This window comes from Neoarius graeffei, chromosome 19, assembly GCF_027579695.1.
Source record: "Neoarius graeffei isolate fNeoGra1 chromosome 19, fNeoGra1.pri, whole genome shotgun sequence".
Taxonomy (NCBI): Eukaryota; Metazoa; Chordata; class Actinopteri; order Siluriformes; family Ariidae; genus Neoarius; species Neoarius graeffei.
The window spans coordinates 58,949,758-58,974,341 of NC_083587.1; the positions used below are offsets into that span (position 1 = coordinate 58,949,758).

At 42.9% G+C, this 24,584-nt stretch overlaps 1 protein-coding gene across 1 annotated transcript in view; it reads right to left on the reverse strand.

The window, feature by feature from the left end:
• Nucleotides 1-24,584, reverse strand: part of LOC132867446 (inactive phospholipase C-like protein 2) — a 174,607-nt gene that overhangs the window by 74,132 nt on the left and 75,891 nt on the right. The gene's annotated exons all lie outside the window — the stretch shown is intronic.

Consider the following 24,584-nt stretch of genomic DNA (forward strand, 5'->3'; position numbering starts at 1 on the left):
TTGACCAATCCCACCCACTTAACACAAAATGTGACCAATCCCACCCACCCCAACACAAAGTTTGACCAATCCCACCCACCCCAACAGAAAGTTTGACCAATCCTACAAACTCAACACAACGTTTGACCCATCTCACCCACCCCAACACAAAGTCTGGCCAACCCCACCCACTTCAACACAAAGTTTGACAAATCCTACCCACTCAACACAAAGTTTGACCAATCCTTCCCACCCCAACACAAAGTTTGACCAATCCTGCCCACCCTAACACAAAGTTTAACCAATCGCACCCACCCCAACACAAAGTTTGACCAATCCCACCTAACACAAAGTTTGACCAATCCCACCCACTCAACACAAATTCTGACCAATCCCGCCCACCCCAACACAATTTTTGACCAATCCCACCCACTCAACACAAAGTTTGACCCATCTCACCCACCCCAACACAAAGTCTGGACAATCCCATCCACTTCAACGCAAAGTTTCGCAAATCCTACCCACTCAACACAAAGTTTGACCAATCCTGCCCACCCCAACACAAAGTTTGACCAATCCTGCCTGCCCTATCACAAAGTTTGACCAATCACACACACTCTAACACAAAGTTTGACCAATCCTGCCCACCTCAATGCAAAGTTTGACCAATCCCACACACTCTAATGCAAAGTTTGACCAATCCTGCCCACCCTAACACAAAGTTTGACCAATCCCACCCACTCCAAAACAAAGTTTGACCAATCCCATCTGCTTATCTTTGTTGGCACCTGCCCACATTTTCGAAGAATCTTAGTTTGCTCTTTTTCCAAAAATATAAACAAATAAGTCACTGAAATCTCTGTGAACCTGACAAGAATAAGCAGTTACTGTAAATGAATCAATGAATGTACATTTGCACATACAATACATACATTTTGATACTAATACATAACCATGGCCAGAAAATGAAACTGGGTTTATTTCTACCTAGATGTAGTGCTACTAAGCTACTAATACTAATAGCTACTATTACTAGCTACTATTATTAACTGCTAATAGCAACTATTCTTTGATAGCTCACTGAGCCCTCAGGGAAGAAACACAAAGTGAACAGCTCAACCGAAAATAAAATGAGATAAAATAAAATTAATCCGATGATTCTTCCAATTACAATTCTTCCAATACCTCTGCAATCATATCATTTCACACACATTCAAATGCTTCCAAAATGAAGTCACAAATACCACGACACATTCAGGAGAAGAAATGAAACTTCTGTTACTATTTTATATAATTGTTCAATTAAAATGAAAATAAAAAATCTCATTATCTAAAAGGGTCCTTAAGTAAAATAAAAGTAAATTCAAGCATGAAGAGTTATAGTTCAGGTGAGTGCCGCCAGAATATTGTTGAAAAATTAATTTGGCTGAGATTGAAATGTATCCATCTCTAAAATTCAGTGCTCAATTAATCTGTCAATGTTGTACTGCTGTAAGAAATGAATTTCCTTATAAACATCATGAGGCTCATCTAACCATCTTTAGCAAAATAATTTCATATAAAAACTAAGTTTGGGTAGAATAAAATAAAATAATTTAAATAATTACACATAATGTCATTTAAAATGCCCATATGTTACCCAGGACTTGACAGAAAATCAACATGCATTCAATATCTCTTGATGTGTGTTAAACAGAAAGCTGGGTAGAGGCAGACGGCAATATTACCGATAATGTTTTAATTTATGTTTGATTAATCCAGTAAGTATATCGTATTATTATTAGAATATAGAATTCAGTGTGGGGGCGGCATGGTGGTGTAGTGGTTAGCGCTGTCGCCTCACAGCAAGAAGGTCCGGGTTCGAGCCCCGTGGCCGGCGAGGGCCTTTCTGTGCGGAGTTTGCATGTTCTCCCCGTGTCCGCGTGGGTTTCCTGCGGGTGCTCCGGTTTCCCCCACAGTCCAAAGACATGCAGGTTAGGTTAACTGGTGACTCTAAATTGACCGTAGGTGTGAATGTGAGTGTGAATGGTTGTCTGTGTCTATGTGTCGGCCCTGTGATGACCTGGCGACTTGTCCAGGGTGTACCCGCCTTTCGCCCGTAGTCAGCTGGGATAGGCTCCAGCTTGCCTGCGACCCTGTAGGACAGGATAAAGCGGCTAGAGATAATGAGACGAGATGAGATATTCAGTGTGGGGGAAATAAGGCTGGACCAGTGGACAGTGAGCGGTAATTTTTGCATCTGTCCATATGCATTTCAAAAGCATCGGACTGGATGGCCGATAAAAAATTGTAAAGATATGGGTCCAATCTACTTCTAATTTTTCTAACAGGATAAGCAGCTACAGATAATGGATGGATGGATGGATGGATGTTAGACTGGGTGAATACATTATGTCATAATACGGCCTGTGAAATAGGACCCATACGAAAAAGAACAGTAAAGAACTTATAAGAATTTACCACTGTCTTAGTAGTAAATCCTTATAAATATAAGGATAAATCCTTATAAGGATTTATAAATAAATATTTATGCCATGTATGATTTACTCCTGAAAGTGGCCCATTTTGCATTTTCCTCATACAAATTTTTTATGAAAATCTAGTATGTATGAAGTGAACATTGTGCATGGTTTTTACAGATAATGTGTATGATGAATTACACCGTCTTTGTATGCTTCATGTAATGTTTGTAGTTTTAAATTATATTTTACAGTTTAAAATGTATATGCCTTTTATATGTAAATCCACATATGTTTGTGTTGGATTTACATATAAAAGGCATGTACATTTTAAACTGTAAAAAAAACTGTAGGAGCACGTACGGCCGGTTGTGACCGAGGCTTCTGTTAACAAACCAAAATATTGTGATGCACGTTGTGTATCAGAAATCCTTTCATAAATCTCATCTCATCTCATTATCTGTATCCGCTTTATCCTGTTCTACAGGGTCGCAGGCGAGCTGGAGCCTATCCCAGCTGACTACGGGCGAAAGGCGGGGTACACCCTGGACAAGTCGCCAGGTCATCACAGGGCTGACACATAGACACAGACAACCATTCACACTCACATTCACACCTACGCTCAATTTAGAGTCGCCAGTTAACCTAACCTGCATGTCTTTGGACTGTGGGGGAAACCGGAGCACCCGGAGGAAACCCACGCGGACACGGGGAGAACATGCAAACTCCACACAGAAAGGCCCTCGAACCCGGACCTTCTTGCTGTGAGGCAACAGCGCTAACCACTACACCACCGTGCCACCCCCTTTCATAAATCATGATAAGATATTTTTGTCAAATTGCAAACCCTTAATCTACAAGCATCCTAATCTGATTACCTACCATTTTATACTAAACAGCAATTACTGCTCAGGATGTCAATGTTTGCAGAACAATGTCGATAAATGTCAATAAGCTGCCATGCTACAGTAATGTAAGCATTTAATAAACATATTGTTACTTCTAAAGAATCATGATCTTAATTCTAATCCTGAAAATTCCCATTTCATCTGCGTTCGTGCAGCTGCAGCGTTTAATAAGCGCGGGGTTTCGACACATTTGCTCAGGTAAACATCAACCAAGAGGCCGTACATCAACCTCGAGCAAAACAAGCAGGGCTTTGTGAGTGAAAGGGCCCTGTGGGACCAAGTCACCATCCAAGCCTTGGGCTGTCCATGTGATAGGCTTGAGAATAATAGCCCACAACAAAGGCATGTGTGTTCCAGCCCACTCGGCTGGGTCAAAAGGAAGTCTTAACTTCCTGTTGGAAATCACTGACCGTCTGAGATTAGCACAAACAGTTTTGGGGATTAGACACATCATCCAAAAGCAGCTGATCTCCTTTATCAAGAGGAACGTATTTCAAAAAATATCACTGATATCGTTCCGTTTGCACGGACACGAAGATTATGTCATCTGTTTGTTCTGTAGAAGCTTGAGAAATGTCTGTATAACTCCATTGTGCGTGTGTGTAGCCAGTGATGCAGCTCTCAGACATTCATTAATGCCTTTTAGTCAAATGCTCAGTCGACCTCTAGTGACATCATCTCAGCTAAAGGTGGATGGAAGCAGAATATATCTTTATCTCCAGGTGCCTGGAGCTTTGTGTCACAGATACGGCTGACTCAGCGAGGCGCGTGACCTGAGAACCTTTTCGCACAGGTGTGCACAGACACGGAATGATTAGTTGGCACGAAAATTTGTTTTATTTAGTAGAGTCACAAAAATACCACTCTGCATCTGGATATTAATACATACAGCAGGTCTCTAGAATATACATGTTTTTATTGGATCCAATTTCTTTCTTACAAAAAGCCTCATTGATCAATCTTTTAGGAAGCGTGTGTGTGTGTGTGTGTGTGTGTGTAAATATTTGAGTCAGCCAAACTGAACTAAACATTTTCTGTGAGATTTCTAAAAGTTTTGGAAATGCTGATTTATTTCATACTGGTGTGTTTGTTGCTCCGCCACAAGGCACAAACCGTGTTCCTGACACAGCACAGCTCATTTGCATTTTGTGCCACCCACAAAACTCCATGTACACAGACAGCTGGGAGCACGAAATAAACAATGAGAGAAAAGGCTGAAAATCAGACAGCGTAGTCAATGACAGCGTAGTCAATGATTGCATAGTCAATGACGGCGTAGTCAATGACGGCGTAGTCAATGACGGCGTAGTCAATGACGGCGTAGTCAAAACTCCATGTACACAGACAGCTGGGAGCACGAAATAAACAATGAGAGAAAAGGCTGAAAATCAGACGGCGTAGTCAATGACAGCGTAGTCAATGATGGCATAGTCAATGACAGCGTAGTCAATGATGGCATAGTCAATGACGGCGTAGTCAATGACGGCGTAGTCAATGACGGCGTAGTCAATGATGGCATAGTCAATGACAGCGTAGTCAATGACGGCGTAGTCAATGACAGCGTAGTCAATGACGGCGTAGTCAATGATGGCGTAGTCAATGACAGCATAGTCAATGACAGCGTAGTCAATGACGGCGTAGTCAATGACGGCGTAGTCAATGATGGCGTAGTCAAAACTCCATGTACACAGACAGCTGGGAGCACGAAATAAACAATGAGAGAAAAGGCTGAAAATCAGACGGCGTAGTCAATGACAGCGTAGTCAATGATGGCATAGTCAATGACAGCGTAGTCAATGATGGCATAGTCAATGACGGCGTAGTCAATGATGGCATAGTCAATGACGGCGTAGTCAATGACGGCGTAGTCAATGACGGCGTAGTCAATGACAGCGTAGTCAATGACGGCGTAGTCAATGATGGCGTAGTCAATGACGGCGTAGTCAATGACGGCGTAGTCAATGATGGCATAGTCAATGACAGCGTAGTCAATGATGGCATAGTCAATGACAGCATAGTCAATGACAGCGTAGTCAATGACGGCGTAGTCAATGACGGCGTAGTCAATGACGGCGTAGTCAATGATGGCGTAGTCAATGACAGCGTAGTCAATGACGGCGTAGTCAATGACGGCGTAGTCAATGACGGCGTAGTCAATGATGGCATAGTCAATGATGGCATAGTCAATGATGGCATAGTCAATGACAGCGTAGTCAATGATGGCATAGTCAATGACAGCGTAGTCAATGACGGCGTAGTCAATGACGGCCCCGTCTAGTCCAGAAGGAACGATCTAAAGTGAGCCACCTTGCACGATAAATGTTGCAAGCTATATACAAGCTATATATACTGTACACTACCGTTCAAAAGTTTGGGGTCACCCAGACAATTTTGTGTTTTCCATGAAAAGTCACACTTTTATTTACCACCATAAGTTGTAAAATGAATAGAAAATATAGTCAAGACATTTTTCTGGCCATTTTGAGCATTTAATCGACCCCACAAATGTGACGCTCCAGAAACTCAATCTGCTCAAAGGAAGGTCAGTTTTATAGCTTCTCTAAGGCCAAGTTTACATTAGACCGTATCTGTCTCGTTTTCTTCATGGATGCACTGTCCGTTTACATTAAAACGCCTGGAAACGCCGGGAAACGGGAATCCGCCAGGGTCCACGTATTCAATCCAGATCGTGTCTGGTCCGGTGCTGTGTAAACATTGAGAATACGCAGATACGCTGTGCTGAGCTCTAGCTGGCGTCGTCATTGGACAACGTCACTGTGACATCCACCTTCCTGATTCGCTGGCATTGGTCATGTGACGCGACTGCTGAAAAACGGCGCAGACTTCCGCCTTGTATCACCTTTCATTAAAGAGTATAAAAGTATGAAAATACTGCAAATACTGATGCAAATACTGCCCATTGTGTACTTATGATTGTCTTTAGGCTTGCCATCCTTCCACTTGCAAGTGGTAAGTGACGCGCATAACCGACATGCACTGAGATCACACACACAGCGGCTCAGTCCCGAATCACTGCTCGTGCGCTTCACTCGTGCGCTCTGTGAACTGCGCAGGGCCGGACTGCGCACCCTCCAGAGGGCACTCGCTGTTCAGGGCGGAGTGATTTGGAGCGCAGGATGCCTGCGGAGCCAAGCATATCCGTGTATTGGCGTTGCTATGTGCACGCGAATCGTGTATTGGCATTGCTGTGTGCACACTAATCGTTTTAAAAACGTTAATCTGATGATCCGCTGATACGGTCTAATGTAAACCCCACCTAAAGAGCTAAACTGTTTTCAGCTGTGCTAACATGATTGTACAAGGGTTTTCTAATCATCCATTAGCCTTCTGAGGCAATGAGCAAACACATTGTACCATTAGAACACTGGAGTGAGAGTTGCTGGAAATGGGCCTCTATACACCTATGGAGATATTGCACCAAAAACCAGACATTTGCAGCTAGAATAGTCATTTACCACATTAGCAATGTATAGAGTGGATTTCTGATTAGTTTAAAGTGATCTTCATTGAAAAGAACAGTGCTTTTCTTTCAGAAAGAAGGACATTTCAAAGTGACCCCAAACTTTTGAACGGTAGTGTATATGCACCCTAGGTACCCCTACCTTCATGCCAGAAAGAATCAAAATCAGTGAAGAATTGAGGGAGAAGAAGCGATTTGTGTGGATACTGCTCGTTAGGGATTGATTAATTACTCCATATCTTCATTATTAATTGCAATTATGCAAATCTGGGTCGAAGCTATATGCACCCCAGGCAGACCTACCTTCCTGCCAAAAAGAGCAAAAATTGGTGAAGAATTGAGAGAGAAGAAGCGATTTTCGTGAAATGTGGACGATGGACGACAGACAACACATGATGGGATAAACTCATCACCTGTCGGCCAGATGAGCTAATAATAATAATAATAATAATAATAATAATAATCTATCAACTGAGGAGGTTGTTAATGGATTATAGGTTTGTGTTGGCTCGCTTTTTTTTTTTCAATATTCTTTAATTAATGCCGAGTGAAGTAGAATGAGGATGTTTTTGAAAGAGACTCCAGAGCTCTCCAACAGTCGCTTTGGATAAAGGCGTCTGCTAAACACTGCAAAAATAATAATAAAAATAAGAACTTTTAACTCATCAGTACAGTGCCTTGTAAAAGTATTCATCCCCCTTGGTGTTTGTCCTGTTTTGTCGCATTACAAGCTGGAATTAAAATGGATTTTTGGAGGGTTAGCACCATTTGATTTACACAACATGCCGACCACTTTAAAGGTGCACATTGTTTTTTAATTGCGACACAGACAATGATTAAGATGAAAAAACAGAAATCTGGAGTGTGCATAGGTATTCACCCCCCAAAGTCAATCCTATATAGAGCCATCTTTTGCTGCAATTACAGCTGCAAGTCTCTTGGGGTGTGTCTCTATTAGCTTAGCACATCTAACCACTGGGATTGTTGCCCATTCCTCAAGGCAAAACTGCTCAAACTCCTTCAACTTAGATGGATTGCGTTGGTGTACAGTAATCTTCAAGTTATGCCACAGATTCTCAATTGGATTGAGGTCTGGGCTTTGATTAGGCCATTCCAAGACATTTAAATGTTTCCCTTTAAACCACTCCAGTGTAGCTTTAGCAGTATGTTTAGGGTCATTGTCCTGCTAGACCGTGAACCTTCATCCCAGTCTCAAACTTCTGGCCGACCCAAACAGGTTTTCCTCCAGAATTGTCCTGTATTTAGTGCCATCCATCTTTCCTTCAGCCCTGACCAGCTTTCCTGTCCCTGCAGATGAAAAATATCCCCACAGCATGATGCTGCCACCACCATGCTTCACTGTAGGGATGGTGTTCTCAGGGTGTTGGGTTTGCGCCACATATGGCATTTCCCACGATGGCCAAAAAGTTAAATTTTTTGTCTCATTTGACCAGAGAATCTTCTTCCATGTGTTTGTGGAGGCTGCCACATGCTGTTGGGCAAACTCCAAACGTGTTTTTTTTAAGCAATGGCTTTTTTTTCTGGCCACTCTTCCATAAAGCCTCGCTCTGTGGAGTGTACGGCTTAAAGTGGTCCTATGGACAGATACTCCCATCTCTGCTGTGGATCTTTGCAGCTCCTTCAATGTTATCTTTGGTGTCTTTGTTGCATCTCTGATTAATGCCCTCCTTGCCCGGTCTGTGAGTTGTGGTGGGCGGCTTTCTCTTGTCGGGTTTGTAGTGGTACCATATTCTTTCCATTTTGCTATAATGGATTTAATGGTGCTCCCTGGGATATTCAAACTTTGGGATATTGTTTTATAACCCAACCCTGATCTATACTTCTCCACAAGTTTGTCTCTGACCTGTTCAGAGGCTCCTTGGTTTTCATGTTGCTTGCTTAGTAGTGTTGCAGAGTCAGGGTCCTTCCAGAACAGGTTGATTTATACAGACATCATGTGACAGATCAGATCATGTGACACTTTGATTGCACACAGGTGGATCTTAATCAACTAATTATGTGACTTATTAAGTGACTCGGTTGGACCAGCTCTTATTTAGGGATTTCATACGAAAGGGGGTGAATACCTATGCACACTCCAAGTTTCTGTTTTTTCATCTTATTTATTGTTTGTGCCACAATCAAAAAAAAAAAACAATGTGCACTTTTAAAGTTGTAAGCATGTTGTGTAAATCGAATGGTGCTAACCTCCCCAAAATCCATTTTAATTCCAGCTTGTAATGCGACAAAACACGACAAACACCAAGGGGGATGAATACTTTTGCAAGGCACTGTACGTTCCTGATATAAAATTACAGTAATCCATGCACATTATATGATTTGAAATCCATCAAGTCGAGGTTTACATTGGTTCGTTTTCTTCTGCGTAAAATTACACACACTCAGGAGCACGAGTCGGATATGAACTTTTTTTTTCAGGATTAATGAGATTTTCATAAATGTCTAATGTCTTGTGTAAACGCTCGCATGAACGATCTCATCTCATCTCATTATCTCTAGCCGCTTTATCCTGTCCTACAGGGTTGCAGGCAAGCTGGAGCCTATCCCAGCTGACTACGGGCGAAAGGCGGGGTACACCCTGGACAAGTCGCCAGGTCATCACAGGGCTGACACATAGACACAGACAACCATTCACACTCACATTCACACCTACGCTCAATTTAGAGTCACCAGTTAACCTAACCTGCATGTCTTTGGACTGTGGGGGAAACCGGAGCACCCGGAGGAAACCCACGCGGACACGGGGAGAACATGCAAACTCCACACAGAAAGGCCCTCGCCGGCCACGGGGCTCGAACCCGGACCTTCTTGCTGTGAGGCGACAGCGCTAACCACTACACCACCGTGCCGCCCTCTGCATGAACGATTTACAAATAAATCCATTCACTTGATAAACGAGGCTCAGTGTGCCATTGGATGGCTGGAGATTATTCAGTGGTCTAAGTCTATTACGCTCACTGTCAATATCTGAAGTGCTGTTGTTGCCGTTTGTGTTATCTGTCTATCTTTTCTCATCATTTCTTTATCGTCTCTGCTTTTTCTCATCATTTGAAGCAGAACAATGATCTCATCTTTCATCAAAAAACAAATAAAGCAATACAAAAACATTAAAGGTTTTGGGTTTTTTTTTTGCTCATGTTCATGCAAGATATTTTCTAGAGCAAAATGTTTCCTAAATTTTCTATATTATACATTTTCAATATATTTGAAATTACATATGTCTTGAATATACCTTTCGAAATAACTTGAAATAACTTTTTTTTTTAAATGAGCAGAATTTCACATACATATCTCAAATGTATCACAGATCAAAACAGTAAGCTATGTAGTGAAAATTCATTATGTCTGATAATTATAACTATTCTTTTAAGTTCGTTTCTTAAGACACGTATTTTTAAGTATGTTACCTCGCTTCAACACATCAACACCCCGGTCAACCCATACAAGAACCTCCGACAGCTGCTAGTTCACCCCAAAGATAAAATACAACTGGACAATAAATGCAATATCATATATGAAATCCCTTGCCGTTCATGCAATAAAGTCTATATTGGTGAAACGGGCAGATGCTTCCACACTCGCAGGAAAGAACACCAATTAGAATGTGAAAAAGAAACAACAAAAAGACTCACAAGATCCGAAAAAGAAAAAGCAAACCAAGAAAACTTAAAATCAGCCATTTCAGACCACTGCAAACGACAAAATCATATTATGAATTGGGAAGAGGCCAGAGTCATTCGCGCTGAAGAGAATAGATATCAGCGTTGGATTTTGGAGGCAGTGGAGATACGTAAGTGGGCGCAGAGGACCATGAACCGGGATGAGGGAGCGTACGCGCTGTCACACACCTGGAGCGCAGTCCTGGGGCAGCGACCTGACAGCAGGAGGCGTGGACTACCTGTCAAATTGGGCGGGACGTTCACGCCTCCATAGAGTAACATCAGCTGATAAGGCACGTCACCACTCGACATCTGGTGACTATTTTGAAGAAGGCGGAAGTGTTCGCCGAAACTGTCAACAAGCGAGGTAACATACTTAAAAATACGTGTCTTAAGAAACGAACTTAAAAGAATAAAACAGTAAGCTGTATTTTAATATTTTAATATATTATAGAGACAGGGCGGCACGGTGGTGTAGTGGTTAGCGCTGTCGCCTCACAGCAAGAAGGTCCTGGGTTCGAGCCCCGTGGCCGGCGAGGGCCTTTCTGTGTGGAGTTTGCATGTTCTCCCCGTGTCCGCGTGGGTTTCCTCCGGGTGCTCCGGTTTCCCCCACAGTCCAAAGACATGCAGGTTAGGTTAACTGGTGACTCTAAATTGACCGTAGGTGTGAATGTGAGTGTGAATGGTTGTCTGTGTCTCTGTGTCAGCCCCGTGATGACCTGGCGACTTGTCCAGGGTGTACCCCGCCTTTCGCCCGTAGTCAGCTGGGATAGGCTCCAGCTTGCCTGCGACCCTGTAGAAGGATAAAGCGGCTACAGATAATGAGATGAGATTATAGAGACACGAGTGTTTTACTGAGAAATACGCCACTTGTATTTTTTATCCACGCTCCATCTGGGACATGGAGAACCAAAACCGTGACATGTTTTGAGGAAATGGATAATAAATTTCTTTTGATAAATTTGGGGACTTTTTGTTTGTGAATGTGTCGATATAATAAAAAGAAAATCACACGTTGGCTTGAAGATATGAAGTTTATCTTCTCGTGTTGAAAAACTCGCATTTTTCATACGAAATACATCACGGATCTGAGTGACATATTTAAATACTATTGGCTGGTGTTGAGTGGTATATCAGACATATTCCATTCAGCTAACATGATACTGAACGAGTCGAAGACGAGTAGCTGAATGAAATATATTTGATATACCATGAAAAAAAGCCAGCCAATATTATTATTATGATACATACACACACTCTTTTCCAGTTTTTTGATGTCCGTTGGTATGTTTTTCTTTTGTAAACAGAGGGGAACCGTCAGGGCCTTCGAGGCCTTCAGAGAAAGCCCAAACATATCAGCATTCTCGAAGGCCAACGCGAGCTTAACCGCGAGTCAGCGCCGTCAGCGTGGCAGTGAAGTCACCTTCCAGCCCGTGTAGCATTCATCAGTAGTGTTAGCAAATGCTAACTAATAAAGTGGTCAAGCCAGGGCTATCGAGAGCAGGTAGCAAGGCTAACGAATGAGAAACTATTGCCGCTTTTCCACTACCAACGCGGTTGAGTTGGGCTGAGCCATGCCGTGCTGAGTTGGGCTGAGTCGGGCTGTTGGAGTTGCATTTCGACTACAACCGCGCTGAACCGTGCTGGCTGGAAGTGGGTGGACACATTGGGTGGAGTTAGCGAAAGTGGGTGGACGTCACGTGATGTCGTTAGGCGGCGCAAACAGTGACATCAGTGATCTTTTAAGCGGTAGTCTCACGACCCGGATAGTAAACAATAAACATGGAGGACATGGAGTCGTTAGTGTTGCTGGTCTTGGTGCTGTGGCTTGTTGTCACCGACAACGCCAACAGATACTGGCAAGAGCGTATAGATGAGGCGAGGCGCATAAGGCTTCATAATTATTATTCTTCCGGGTTTACGGTGTTTACAGATCCCAGCGTGCTCGCGGGGCATGTGTGGGCATGTGAGGACACTCCTCCTCACCAATCAGTGCACAGGGGAGTGTCTGCTCACGCCCCTAGCCCCACTCGGCTCGGTTTGGCTCGCTTCAGCCCTACTCCAAAACCGTGCGAGTTTTGGGTGCTGAGTAGGGCTGAAGCGAGCTGAGTCGTGCTGCAATGAGGTAGTCGAAACGCGAGCCGTGTCGGGCTGAAGTGAGCTGAAAACGGGTAGTGGAAAAGGGCCATAAGATTCCAGACTCTTCTTCCACGCTGCACGCTCGCTACAGTATTTTTCACTCAGACTTAAGTATTCATTTCCCTGTGTAATCTACTGAGTTACTTTTAAAACCAACATCGACAGCAACACACAACGGAGCGACCTGGCAGCCTGCCGCTAATCCCTTACAAAATCATTTGCCCTGTTGCTTTTTTGGTGTCTGGCTAAGTTTCGGCTGAGCTCAAGTCCCAGCTCTAAAAGTAACGGTTCACTACTGCTTGTAAATATGCGTGAAGAATATCTAATGAAGTTTTGGTAGCCTTTCGGTGTTCAATGCGTCTTTCTCTTTCCTGGCGAACAAAGAAATGCTTCTGTGCACGCGCAGCAGAAAACTCTCACACTGAATATTCGCATCAGCGCCAACGTGTGACGTCATGTTGTCTTGACAACCATGCAATATCATAACCCATATTCAATGCTCATTCTCCATTGGGTAGAGTGATGTAATACATGTAGGATAAGCGATATGCTCACAATATTGCATGCTATCAAACCAAATGAATGAAACCTGCTAGAAGGGAATAGAACACGTGTTTTTATTCCATCAGAAGTGTCCGGTATGTATAGACCCCTTCGCAGTAAACGTCATTCATACGTAAGCGGAAATTGCGCGCGCAGCCTGGACTCAAAAAAGACTCAGCGATGCCTAGTTGTTGTGTTGTCGGGTGTCAGAATCGTAGCAGTGATGGGGTTAAAATGTACAGAATTCCAGCAGGATCTCACCCATTCCAAAAAAATCACCGACGTCTATGGCTACAAGCCATCAAACGTGTAGACTGGGATGAAAGCACCATCAAAAATGCGCGGGTTTGCAGCGCCCACTTCATCACAGGTAAGATCAGGCTATTTATTAAATCTTTCTTTTTTATTCTTTCTAGTCTTCGTTTATTGATGTAGCAAAATACTTTGGTAGCGTTTGTCTGATTAGCTGGGTCATAGTTACACAATGTAATGAATATTGTTAGCATGTTAACTTAGCTTTGCATGCAGTTTTGTTTGTAGGAGAGGTCTCGCTTGACTCAAGCAGTCCAGATTTTGTGCCATCATTATTTGCGTATGCCGAAAATCACAATTTTAAAGCGAGGATGGAAAGGTAAAATTGTGTGCCCTCACTCTAAATGCCAACTTACGTTGACTGCTCTAACCTAGCTCCCGCCCCGTTCAGTTTCATTTCTGCTCTCTGCCTCTCGCTTTTTACGCAGCTCTGATTTCTCTTAGCTGCACTCTTTACACTATCATTCCTTTCATGCCATTACCTCCTGCAAATTGCTGTTTAGTGTTGGTATTTGCTGTTGCAGCTAAAGCCGCATTGCCATCACAGCACTGGCATCATTTGATTAAAACAATTTCAGTGTAAAACACGTTCTGTACATGCCCGCACATAAGGGTGTATTCAGACCAGGATAGTTCGATAGTTCACTTGCTTTGGTCCGAGCCAAATGTTTTTTTTATTTTTTCATTTTGGTGCGGTTCGCTTTCACACTGTACATTTTAGTAAGCGGACCAAAATCTGTCAACAAAGCCACGCGCCCTGAGGTCGTTCAGCTATTGGTCAGAGACGACACGCGCACAAAGCGTTAAGTTCAAAAGTAGTCATGGAGGCTTTCCGTGCTGTTATTCTTTTTAATGTCATCAAAGCTATATGTTTTTTCCAGTTTTTACTGTTTTCACAATTGTGCGATTACTATGCTGTTGTACAAGTAATTTATCAACGACGACGACAAAGGGCAAGGCGGCTACGGAGGATAGCGCTGATGAGCGCACATCATGTGACAGTTCTGGCTCTTCACGCAAGACGGAGGAGGTATGTGTCGGGATATTCACCTTATCCATCGTAATAGATGAATTTCTTTTTTGCGTCGCTAGTACCGCCACTTTTTGAAAGAATGTCCCTGATTTTAATGTAGGTCTGACGGAGTTTCTTCACTTTTAGCCGACATTGTTCTGGGGAGCGCGTGAACCCCTTCTCCTTCATTTTCTCACTGAATACAGCAAACACGTCGGCATTTTTGTGTGTTCTCTCCAAAAGCTCAGATATGTAGACATCTGCCCATATATCCACAAGGGTGCGTGTTTCTTCCTCGGCCCACGTTTGCCCCTACTCATTTTTTGTACTCTGTAGTCTAGCCTACCACTGGTCTGAATGACTGAACGACTGTTGTAAGGTTCCCTTAACAACCGAAACAGTGTTTGCACTTTGCGGTGGAGTGTCAAGTCTCTGTTTCCCATAATGCTCGACAAACGACGGAAGCTCCCGAGGTACAAAAAAGCAAAACTGTCAGATTAGGTCCGGTCTGCTTTCACACCTCCAAAAGATCCGCACCAGAGTTCCTTTGGTCCGGACCGAGTCTGACCTTGCAGCTCGGTCTCGGTCCGCTTGTTTGGTCCGGACCAGAGTTCAGTGGTTTGTATTCAGACCAACCCAAAAGGTCCGGACCAAGGGAAATTTGGTTCGTTTGGTTGTTTGGTCCGGACCAAACAACGTAGGTGTGAATATGCCCTAACATAATCATATGCGTCTAAAGACTTGTAGGCACGAAGTTTTTCGTGGGTGTACACTGAAGTCTTGTCAATAAGGTACGAGTATATATCTGGCCATTGTATACCAGGGAACTTACTAACATCGTCCGTCCACTCTTTAATTAAATGCGGATCCGGTAGGCGATGTCCACTTGTTAGAGTTAACTTATTTATGTAGCATTCTCCATCTTGTAACGACAATTGTTTGGCATAATCTGACAGCTCATAATGCCGGTCTATGGGCAGCGCCATTGTTTCTGAGTCCAGGCTGCGCGCGCATCCTGGCAACGGTCGGTTTGTTTACAAACATGCAAAGGGGTCTATAATACTTCCCGATATTCCACTCTGATGATGTCACTCCCAGTGTTTTCCCACTGACTAGACGCGTGTCGTAAAAATGGTGAACTGGTTCAAAAATAACTTCTTTTGATTAACTTGCATATATGCGTCAGATCACAGAATCCAGGGACACATGTCGGCCCGGGGGCATTTTGAGTTATTGACAGATTCAGAAAGTACAGTTTCTAAGCTTTCCAATGATGCCTTCCATGTGGAGATCTGACAATATTTGAAGAATGTGTGGCCTTTTGAAAGTGTATACCTCTTAAAACAGAAAAGGGAGAAAATCGCCCTCAAAGTTTTCCATCTCGGCTACTCTGGGTGCAGGGCGGGCACAGAATGCTGCTCATCTGCATGACATTAAGGAAAGCCCTACCCCTACGAGCTAGCACGATGCTACTTTCATATAAACAAAGATCACCACGTCAATTTTCCTTCCATGCAAAGTATGCCCAACACAATTATGAAGTACAAAAATAAGTCCTAAAGTATACTTTAACGTTTTGTGGTTGAAAAATTACTCACACCGTAAGAAAGAAAGATAGCACGATGATGACACAACTAACACAATGCTAGTTTCATGTAAAGCCTCGGTCACAACCGGCCGTACAGTACGCGCTCCTACGGCCGGTCTACATGCAAAAAACGCAAGAAACGCACGGAGGGCGCGCATGAAACGCACGAGAGCGCACGTGTGACGTGCTGATTTTCGAGCCGTAGACCGGCTGCAGAGGTTTGTTGTCATGTCAAACAAACGCTATGGGCGCTTACGGTTTTTTCAGGTTGCAAGACAAACTTACGGCCAACGTGCGTCTTTCTCCGTGAACAAAAAAAAAAAAACGCAGCGATTTGGGAAACGCCAAAAATCGCACGGCCAAAAAAATCGTACGTCCGGTTGTGACCTAGGCTTAACCAAACCACAACACTCTCCGTTACATGCAAAAATAACCACACAGCCTTAGATTAATAAACTCACCCCATCAGAAAGAGAAACGGCGCCTTGCACACACCAATGCCTCCGATGGAATGTAATCCTAGAACGGTCCGTGTATCATCCGATCATTCAAGTATTCCATTCAATCTGGAAAACGAAGTTGCGTTTTTTTTTGCTAGAAATGGTTATCTCCGATGTAACTACCGTGCGTCTGTTTGCTTCGCGGTGTTTCAGCTCCTCTGCACTCTGTTTAACTTGCTCATTCCATAGTGAAATTACACGCCTGTATGCAGCTTAAGGTGGGGTTTACATTAGACCGTATCAGCGGATCATCAGATTAACGTTTTTAAAACGATTCGCGTGCACACAGCAACGCCAATACACGGATACGCTAATCACATGACTAATTCGGCACGTAAGTTGAAATGTGTCAGTGTGGCTCAGCGCTTCCTCCTCAGCGGCTGCGCTCCAAATCACTCCGCCCTGAACAGCGAGTGCCCTCTGGAGGGTGCGCACTCCGGCCCTGCGCAGCTCACAGAGCGCGCGAGTGAAGCGCACGAGCAGTGATTCGGGACTGAGCCGCTGTGTGTGTGATCCCAGCGCATGTCGGGCATGCGCAAGTCACTCACCACTTGCAAGTGGAAGGATGGCAAGCCTAAAGACAATCATAACTACACAATGGGCAGTATTTGCATCTTACCATGAACAACATTAAGAATGACAAAGCAAAGCATTATATTCATACTTTTATACTCTTTAATGAAAAACAAAAAGGTGATACAAGGCGGAAACAATAGCAGGAAGTGAAGTCCGCGCCGTTTTTCAGCAGTCGCGTCACATGACCAACGTGGCATGAACAACGCCAGCGAATCAGGAAGGTGGATGTCACAGTGACGTTGTCCAATGACGACATCAGCTAGAGCTCAGCACAGCGTTTCCTCGTATCTCAATGTTTACACAGCACCGGATCAGATGAGCAATTCCAGCGTTATGGACGTGACACTTGAACTCAAAATGGCAACAAATGACCCAGTGCATGTTTTATTGTCCCCCAGTATTTAAACAGGTGTTGCATATTTTAAGGCTGTACCATACTGGAGAAGTGATAGAACAAGAACAATTCCCATAGTACATCTAGGGCATGCCAGAAAACGCCAATAAAAGATGCGTTATGGACGTGACAGAAAAAGTATCACTTTTCTTGGGTGACTGTACATTTTTATCAAACTCTGTGAAATCGTAAACCTAATGTCGAAATGGAGATATCCATTTGATAGAGGGGTCCAAGGTGAATATTAAAAAATCTTTGTTTAAAATATTTTGTATTTCATGCAGAGTTTCGGAAGGGAAAGTCAGCGTTATGGATGTGACGAAATTCCGTTATGGATGTGACGCGTCTGAAATAGACATGGCATATGTTTAGAAAATCAGCAATTTAACCACCATAACCCTTTGAAAAACTCTAAATATCAGCTAAAACTATCAAAGTTCTTAAATAATATTTAGGATGGCTATTGTTTTGCTGTTTTGTGGATTTTAGCATACATTTCTGTGGCTTGTGGCAATAATATAGAATTATACATGATCAAAGTTGATTTTAGCTTGGGTTTTACATTATAAGAAAGAAAGACTGACAGTGACATATTAGGTTGGTTACAAATTGGTTCAACTTATTCACATCTGTAAAATACAGGCCTAGGTGATATCTCTGGGAGTGGTTTTGATGTATTACATGTTGCTTTATTTTTGCATGGTGAGGTTGACATTTACATGGAATTGCCCAGATACGAACTGGGTTGAATACGTGGGCCCTGGCGGATTCAAGTTGTTCCGCCTGTGGAGTCGTTTCCCGGCGTTTTAATGTGAACGGACAGTGCATCCGCGACGAAAACGAGACGGATACGGTCTAATGTAAACACCACCTAAGTAGCCACGAGCTCAGCCCGTATCACACAGCTGATTCGCGAAAAAAACCAAACAAAAGACTTAAATCATCATGTGAATGGCCCATATGGTAATTTACCCACACCCCCCAGCAGGCTACAGTCCTGACAAAAACGAGACAATTTGCAACAAAAAATGTATGCTTTTCCAACAAAACAATCTATAATCTGAAATACTGATTGCATTCTTCAAGATCTCAACTTGCACATGATGGAAAAAAACAAAAATCACAAATTTCGAAAAAAAAAATGCTTCTTTTGCGATTATCTCGGATTCGTTTCGGCCGACATGCGTCCCTGGATTCGGTGAGGGGTCACATATATATATATTTTTTTTTGGGTGGATGTGTCCATATAATATAAAGAGCATTACACAGAGGTGCGAAGATTTGAAGTTTATCTTCTCGTGTGGAAAATATTTTCACACATTCACTTCGCTCACTCATGAATATGTTCACCACTTCTACTTATAACTTGAACATTCCAAATTCCACAGGTCACTTTATACTACTGCACTTTATAATATTTCTGCTCCTGCATAATTTCATTTAATGCACTTCATATGAGCCAATTTGCAACGACATTTCGTTTGTACACTTGTTGCATACTGAATGACGAAGGTTGTCTAAGTCTAAACTTCATATCTTCGCACATCTGTGTAATATCCTCTATATATCTGTTTGTTGACCTGAAGAACGCACTCGCATATGCACGATGACTCACTGAAAAATAAAGACGTGCTCATTTGTTTACTGCTGATGCTGTGAGCCTCCATTCTGATTGGATGTCATTTGCTGAAATCGGGGTTGAGGTGGAATTTTGTTAAATTTTTCTTCGTCCTAGGTTTCAAATTCCACGTTATGACTAAGTTTCATGCGAGTTGAATGCAGCACGCAGGCCAGAGATAGTTGTTTAGAAAATGTCTGGCTGGTTACATAACGGTTATATAATCCCAAAAAATCCTCTTTTCACGTAAACGCAAATGTTTTAGAACACGCTTCTTTGATTCTAAGGTTTCATAAAAGCAAGCAAAAGCACAAAGTGTCAAACCGCTGCAGTCTGAGTGAGCATTTTCTCATGCGAGATCTGTGAAGATACTGCGGCTTTTCGCTGCGTTTCCTTTTGAACTCCAGCAGACGATCTCCTTCAATAATACAAAGATGTCTCACTTAAAGAAACTTTTATCCTACTTTACTTTTTTTTTTTTTTCCTGAAATGGTCTTTTAAATAATAATAATAATAATAATAATAATAATAATATCAGGGTCAGTATAACACATACTTGTCATTCTTCGTTTCTCAAATCAGTGAGATCAGAATGTGTGGAATGAAGTCCAGCAACTACAGTGTTGGCACTGAAGGCAAAGAATTAAGGCTGTTGGTGTGTTCAATTAAAAAGTCAATCATCAAAAACCAAAGTGTCATGTGCGGTCTGGGCCGCTGCAGTCTGTCATAAAACGCATCGAAATAGCACAGCGAACATCTGGCCTAGTTTCCTTCAAAGATCTCTGATTAAAGTTAAAGAGTGTGTTCAAATCCTCTTTTTATAAGCGGAGTGTGTCAAACAAAACCACAAGACAAGCAGCTAACAAATGACGGAGGAAAAAATAAATATGAAGGGCTTGAAGTCAGGAGGTTATGTGTACAAAGACAGTGCTGTAGAAAAAGACTGAAGATACGTCCGAAACCTTTAGCTAGGCGTGACCGGATACTGAGACATGAAAAAAAAAAAAAAAAAATTTCAGGTGCACAAAGTTCCAAAAGATCTTTTAGGACTATAGAGCGCACCTGTATATAAGCCGCATCCGCTCTATTTTTTAAAAAAAATTTAAAAAAAGATATACAAGCCGCACCGGGCTATAAGCCGCAGATATCCATGTTGAAAAATTAGATATTTACTGCATGTACAGAACGATTTTGTACTGTAAATGTACATGTATGTACCTGAACAGATTCTTTCCGAACAGTGCCTTTTAACACGGCAGCAACTTTGCTGATTAAAACGGAACAGAACCAAGAGAAAATAACCGGTATTTATTTACCTTCATTTCTCCTGTGTTTGAAACCACAAGTCACTTTAATCATCTTGGCTGGATTTGAAAATAATTACCAGTTAGTAATTTGTCGTGCGTGTTCTATCTGCTAAAGATCTGCTAATTCTTCTTCGCATTGATTTTTCGTCTATCTTATTTTTGATTCTACTTCCGGTTAGAGCGCCCCTAGCGGTGGAAGAAAAATCCACAGAAGAGCCGCACCTTTGTATAAGCCGCATGGTTCAAAACCTAGGAAAAAAGTAGCGGCTTATAGTCCAGAAAATACGGTATTTTTACAGCACAGATGGATATGAGCAAGAGGAGAGAAAAAAGGATAATGGTAAGGTAATTACCTATTAAATAATTCACACTTACACAAGCACAGCAGTGTCTATGTAATGAATCAAACGTATTCCGATATACGAAGACAATCAATGCCATCACACAGAGTTACTGTTATTACTGTTACCACCTCAAATACCCCTTTTCCACCAAATCAGTTCCAGGGCTGGTTCGGGGCCGGTGCTGGTTCACAACTCGTTCAACTTGCGAGCCAGCTGAGAACCAGTCTGCTTTTCCATAGCTCGCGGTGCTAAGCGGAGCCACGTCATTACGTCGCTGTATACGTCAGTTACGTCGTTGTATACGTCATTATGTCGCTGTATGCGTCAGTTACGTCGCTACGTTTGCATAAACCTTGGTGCAAATATCGAAGCAAAAACAACACGGAAGAAGCAGAAGCAGCAATAATAATAATAATAATAATGGATGACTTCGCGTTTGTACAGCTGCTGCTTCTCGTCGCTTAAAACTGGCGATCTTTCGCGGTCTTGTTATTGTTGTTGGTCTTAACAACTCCGCCCCCCAGCTGACGTAAGCGGTTCTTTCCTCTGGCCCAGCAGAGAGTTGGTGCTAGCCTGGAACCGTTTTTTTCTGGCCCCAGAGCCAGTTCTTTGTCAGTGGAAACAGAAAACCCGGTTCCAAACTAAGCACTGGGCCCGAACCAGCCCTGGAACTGCTTTGGTGGAAAAGGGGCAAAAGTGGATTATAAAAAGATTACCAAGAAACCGGAAAATTCTCTGTCCTGAAGACGTTCTGTCCCATGACTGAAAGCACTGACACTGCAGATTCCTTGGTAAAATGTTAACCCATTGACGCCGGATGCTGCGTCGCGCAACATTGCCCCTAGCGCCGGTTGTTGCATAACGCAACATTGCCCCAAATGCTGGTTGCTGCATAACGCAGCATTGTTGATTTGTCATTATTTTCAAGATGCATGCCAGATTTGTTTTTTTTATAACAATGTGTTAGTGTTAATGCTGAATGAGCATGATCCAATAAAAGCAGAGAATTTTATCTTTTAAATGCAACTTATTTCATGTCTTTATGTGCTTCAGAAGCTGAGATATTGAATTTTTCATAGGCGTTTTCAATTAATTATTTTTATTTCAGAAAACCCTCAGGCAGATGGGGACCGTTTCTAAAAACTGGCTTAGGCATTTGCAGACGTTTTTTTTGCAGGCGTTTCAGGCATCAATGGCTTAAACCAGAACGTTAAGGACGTAGTCGCTCATCTGGCCCGCCATCAAAACAACCATGACGACCAAAACATCAAACAGAACTAAAATGTGACAATGTGGGAGAGGACCAACCTCCACGACAAATTACTTACAACAGGAAAATTGACAAACGACTCAATTTTGTTCCCTGAGAAAAGATCGACCCGAAACATCCATCAGAACTGAATTCGCATGATAAATGAAAGGAGATACAATTCTAGTCAGAAGAAAATGTATTAAGCTGACCTAATGATTAATTTGTTAGCAAAAAAATTGACAATACAATGACCAAGTTCAGTGCAGAAGGTCAAGTTCTTTCAAATAAAACAATCAGAACTGAAATCCATTGAGAACTGAAGAAGGGAGCAGACACGATTTACCTGAAAATAAACAAAGTTGTAAACAACAAGAAAATCAACAGACAAATGACTGAGTTTTGCTCCCCGAGGGAAGACCGACCCAAAACATCGATCAGAACTGAAATCGGGTGAGAACTGTGAGAGGAGATACAATTCTAATGAGAAGTCCCAAAACTCGTTAAGGTGACCTAATTAGCAGTTCGTTAGCAAAAATTTGGCAATACAATGAGCAAGTGTTGTACAGAAGGACGAGTTCTTTCAAACAAAACAATCAGAACTGAAAGCCATTGAGAACTGAAGGAGGGAGTTATCTCTAGCCGCTTTATCCTGTTCTACAGGGTCGCAGGCAAGCTGGAGCCTATCCCAGCTGACTACGGGCGAAAGCCGGGGTACACCCTGGACAAGTCGCCAGGTCATCCAAGGCTGACACATATACCCTGTCCACACTAGGGATTTTGTACCGATACGAAACTACTTTCGTACCGCAACACCTGTCCACACTAGCAACTATACCGGTACTGTAGTGGTATAACTGTACTGGTACGAAACCCACAAATGTATGGGTTTCGTACCGGTACAGTATCGGTACTGTAGCGCTTCGCTGTAGTGTGGACAGATGAAGCGGCTCTGTATCAATACAAATATAATGCACAAGCGCAATGAACCATTCCTACGTCTTCCGGCAATACGCACGTGCTTTCCAGCTGTAAATAAAACGTCAAAATGGCTCAAAACGACCATGAAGCTACATGGTGCAAAGAAAGGGGGGAAGGAGGAAGAGGGGAAAAGGGAGAGGAAGGGAGGGGAAGAGAAGGGAACAGGGAGAAAGTGAGGGGGGAGAAAGGGAGATTCGTTTTCTTTGTTTCTTTCTTTCTCAACTGCCTCGCGCGTTTTATACGATTCGACTGAATAAATGACCACCAGAAATACAGACTGTACATTGACAACAAAAAGCGCACACACGTTGTTTCATCCGCCATATTCTCAGAAGGAAGTTACTCGGTAACCACGGAAACATTTCGCGCACGCTCATTTCAACTTCCGTGAAAGAAAACCGCAAACATTTCTCGCTAGTGTGGACAGATGCACTAAGCTGTACCGGTATACTTTGTATCGATACAGTTATACCACTTTCGTACCGGTATAAGTGTGAACACAGCAATAGACACAGACAACCATTCACACCTACGGTCAATTTAGAGTCGCCAGTTCACCTAACCTGCATGTCTTTGGGGGAAACCGGAGCACCCGGAGGAAACCCACGCGGACAACATGCAAACTCCGCACAGAAAGGCCCTCGCCGGCCACGGGGCTCGAACCCGGACCTTCTTGCTGTGAGGCGACAGCGCTAACCACTACGCCACCGTGCCACCCAAACAAATTGTTTCCAACAGGAAAATCAACAAACAAACAACCCAAAAACATCGAACAGAACTGAAATCGGATGAGAAATCAGACAGGAGATAAAATTCTAGTGACAGGCCTGGAAAAGTCGTTAATTTGGCCTGATTAGTAACTCGTTAACAAAAAACTCGACAAAGCAACGGCCAGGTTTTGTGCCAAGTGATGAGTTCTTTCAAACAAAACAATCAGAACGGAAATCTGTGGAGAACTGACAGAGGAGACACGATTTAACTGAACTGTGGATGATGGATGGACGACAGACGCCATGCCATGGCAATAACTCATCGGCCTCATGGACAGATGAGCGAATAAACATTTTACAGAAATCTTCACCATATCAACATTTATACAGTACTGTACAAAACTCTTAGGCGTCCTATTTTTTTCTTTTCTCATACAAACTTTTATAGATTTCTATTTTATGAATTCTACGTTAGGTGGGACGGTGGTGTAGTGGTTAGCACTGTCGTCTCACAGCAAGAAGGTTCTGGGTTCGAGCCCAGTGGCTGATGAGGACCTTTTTGTGTGGAGTTTGCATGTTCTCCCGTGTCTGACATCATCAAACACTAAATAATAAAACAGCCCTATTCCTAGCCTGGCTAATGCGACTTCAAAGCTCTGCGAGCTATTGGTCTGGCCAAGATATTAAGCCCAACCGTTTCCCAAAGGCGTGGTTGACCCGCCTCCCTGAAATGCCTCAGTTTGCTACTGGTCGAAGCCAGAAAAGGCTGTGACGAAGCTTAAACCAATCACATCACTCTTTCCT